Raw genomic sequence first — 4,184 nt, forward strand, 5'->3', positions numbered from 1 at the left:
ATTAGAGGCTTCGTAGATAGTCAGACAGTTAGTTTTAAGTCTCTCAGCTATGTATTTGCAGATACTTTGTTTTGAGACATAAGTTGCCATTTTGGCTAAGATGTTATCATTTAAACTATTACTTGAGTTTTCTTTGTTGAGTTAAGTCTTCCGCTGAGTTAAGTAAGCCAGGCCAAGGGTTCGCTTGGGGCCAGCAATGGTCTTCGAGTGTCGGCCACGTCCAGGGTGTAGACTCGGGGCGTGACAAACTTGGTATCAGAGCACAGAGTTCAAGAGTCCTTGGGAGTCTATGGAGCCGTATATGTAGAGTCCTAGTTATCGGTGTGAAGCATGCCACATCTATAATTAGGAGGCTGCAACATTTAAGAAATTCTTCACTTCCTTCATATCCATCTCGTGCGTTAGAGTTTATCTCTAAAAGTTTCCCTCTAATTCGTGCTTCGTGTTTCAGATAACCATGCCTCCACGAAGAGCAGCACTAGGTCGTCCAGCTAGGAGAAATGTTGAACCACAAGAGCAAGGGGTACTTAATGCACCAAACGTGCAACCTCAGGGCGAGGTCACTAATGCTGAATTCCGTGAGGCTATCCGGATGCTGAGCCAAGTTGTGACTAACCAGGTTGAGCAGCCAAGAGGACCAAGGCATGATGAGGCTGACACTTCGAGGATTCGCGAATTCTTGAGAATGAATCCTCCCAGTTTCACTGGTACGGTCACCACTGAAGGTCCGGATTTTTTTTTTGAGGAACCGAAAAAGGTTTTTGAGGTGATGTATGTTGCTGACACAGGAAAGGTTGAACTAGTTGCATATCAACTGAAGGATGTTGCTAGAACATGGTTCGATCAGTGGAAGGGGGTAGACCTGAGGATGCACCACCTTCTAGTTGGGCTTGTTTCGAAGAAGCCTTCTTGGGGCGTTTCTTTCCCCGAGAACTGAAGGAGGCTAAGGTACGAGAGTTTCTTACACTGAAACAGGATTCCTTGAGAATGCATGAGTATGGGTTGAAGTTCACCCAGCTGTCCCGCTATGCTCTTGAAATGGTTAAGGACATGAGGAGAAGAATGAACTTGTTTATTGTTGGCTTGGGTCGGCTGTCAAGCAAAGAGGGCAGGGCAGCGATGCTGATAGGTGACATGGACATATCAAGGTTGATGGTTTATGTGCAGCAGGTTAAAGAAGAGAAGCTTAGAGACAGGGAAGAGTTCAGAAGTAAGAAAGCGAAGACAGGGAATGAGTCTGGGCAGCAGAAAGGCAATGTGAATCGTTCGTCCTTTCAGCAGAAGCAAAAGGGGCCTGCTCCATCATCTGCTAGTGCACCTACACCTCGAAACAAAGGTGAATATTATGGTCAGAATTCGCAGAAATTCAGATCTAAACCAGCGCAGTCCCAGGGTAGTGTGGCACAAGGAGGTAGTTGGGATCCTGCATGTGCTAAGTGTGGGAGAACCCACCCAAGTAAGTGTCGTGATGGCTTGACATGTTGTTTCAAGTGTGGACAAGAGGGACACTTCTTGAAAGAGTGTCCTAAGAATAAGCAAGGTAGTGGAAATCCAGGCAATAGAGCCCAGTCTTCATCAGTTGCTCCACCAGACAGGGCTGCACCTAGAGGAGCTATTTCTGGTACTGGCGGAGGAGCAAACCGCCTTTATGCAATCACCAGTCGCCAAGAGGAAGAGAACTCTCTAGATGTTGTCACGGATATGATCAAAGTCTTTGCTTTTGATGTTTATGCTTTGCTAGACCCAGGAGCAAGTTATCTTTTGTGACCCCTTATGTTGCAAATAAGTTTGATGTTATCCCTGAGAAACTTTGTGAACCTTTTTGTGTTTCCACACCTGTCGAGGAGTCTATTCTAGCTGAGCGAGTTTATCGTGATTGTGTCATTTCCATCAATCACAAAGACACCATGGCTGACTTAATTGAACTAGACATGGTAGATTTTGATGTCATTCTAGGTATGGATTAACTTCATGCCTGTTATGCCTCATTAGATTGCAGAACTCGAGTTGTCAAGTTTCAGATTCCTAATGAGCCAGTTATAAAGTGGAGTAGTAGTTCAGTTGTGCCTAAGGGTCGTTTCATTTCGTACCTTAAGGCGAGAAAGTTAGTTTCAAAGGGTTGTATCTATCACTTAGTCCGAGTTAATGACTCAATTGCTGAGGTATCTCCCATTCAGTCAGTTCCTATAGTAAGAGAGTTTCCAGAAGTTTTTCCAGATGATCTACCCGGAATCCCTCATGAGAGAGAAATAGACTTTGGCATAGACATCATTCCAGATACTCGTCCTATCTCTATTCCGCCATACAGAATGGCACCAACAGAGTTGAAAGAGTTGAAAGAGCAGTTAAAAGATCTATTAGATAAGGGTTCATTCGACCAAATGTCTCACCTTGGGCGCTCCGGTCTTGTTTGTGAGAAAGAAAGATAGTTCCCTTAGGATGTGTATAGATTACCATCAATTAAATAAGGTTACCATCAAGAATAAGTATCCTCTTCCAAGGATAGATGATTTATTTGATCAACTTCAGGGTGCTACCTGTTTTTCAAAAATTGACCTCAGATCAGGCTACCATTAGTTGAAAGTTAGGGAATGTAACATTCCAAAGACAGCATTCAGGACTAGATATGGTCATTATGAGTTCTTGGTCATGTCCTTTGGTTTGACCAATGCACCATCAACATTCATGGATCTTATGAACAAAGTCTTCAAACCTTATTTAGATATGTTTGTTATCATCTTCATTGATGACATACTAATCTATTCAAGGAATGAAGAAGATCATGCTAATCATCTCAGAATAGTTCTTCAGACCCTGAAGGATAGAGAGTTGTATGCCAAGTTCTCCAAGTGTGAGTTTTGGCTTGAGTCTGTGGCATTCTTGGGCCATATTATTTCCGATGATGGTATTAGAGTGGATACCCAGAAAATTGAGGCTGTGCAGAATTGGCCTAGACCCACATCTCCAACTGATATTAGGAGTTTCTTGGGCTTGACTGGCTATTATAGGAGATTTGTTGAGGGTTTCTCATCCATTTCGTCTCCTTTGACGAAGTTGACTCAGAAAACAGTGAAGTTTAAATGGTCTGAAGCTTGTGAGAAAAGTTTCAGGAATTGAAGAAGAGGTTGACTAGTGCCTCAGTTTTGACCTTACCAGAGGGTACTCAAGGTTTTGTGGTGTACTGTGATGCATCCAGAGTTGGTTTGGGTTGTGTGTTAATGCAGAATGGCAAGGTGATAGTCTATGCCTCCAGACAGTTGAAGGTTCATGAGAAGAATTATCCAACCCATGACTTAGAATTAGCTGCGGTAGTTTTTTCCTTGAAGATTTGGCGACACTACTTGTATGGTGTTCATGCTGATATATTCACTGACCACAAGAGCTTGCAATATGTGTTCACTCAGAAATAGCTTAATCTCAGACAGAGGAGGTGGTTAGAATTACTCAAGAATTATGACATGAGTATTCTTTACCACCCAGGTAAGGCTAATGTTGTTGCTGATGCTTTAAGCAGGTTATCTATGGGTAGTATCACCCATGTTGAGGAAGAAAAGAGGGAGTTAGCCAAGATGTGCACAGACTTGCACGCCTGGGAGTCAAACTCATGGATTCCATAGAAGTAGGAATAATGGTGAAGAACGGGGATGAATCATCACTAGTATCAGAAGTGAAGGAAAAGCAAGACCAAGACCCCATTTTTCTCGACTTGAAGGAAAATGTTCAAAAGCAAAGAGTTTTAGCTTTTGAACAAGGGGGAGATGGTGTATTGATATATCAAGGTAGATTGTGTGTACCAATGGTGGATGAACTCCAAGAGAGGATCATGGAGGAAGCTCATAGCTCCAGATATTCCATTCATCCAGGTTCCACAAAGATGTATCGTGATTGAGAGAAGTGTATTGGTGGAATGGCATGAAGAAAGGCATTGCAGAGTTTGTTGCTAAGTGTCCAAATTGCCAGCAAGTGAAAGTTGAACACCAAAGGCCTGGTGGTTTGGCACAAAATATAGAACTTCCAGAATGGAAGTGGGAGATAATTAATATGGACTTCATCATAGGATTACCAAGGTCTCGCAAGCAACATGATTCTATTTGGGTAATTGCCGACAGAATGACAAAATCTGCCCACTTTTTGTCCGTGAAGACTACCAACTCAACAGAAGATTATGCTAAGCTTTATATTCA

The sequence above is a fragment of the Solanum tuberosum genome, unplaced genomic scaffold (assembly GCF_000226075.1).
Source record: "Solanum tuberosum cultivar DM 1-3 516 R44 unplaced genomic scaffold, SolTub_3.0 scf00786, whole genome shotgun sequence".
Taxonomy (NCBI): Eukaryota; Viridiplantae; Streptophyta; class Magnoliopsida; order Solanales; family Solanaceae; genus Solanum; species Solanum tuberosum.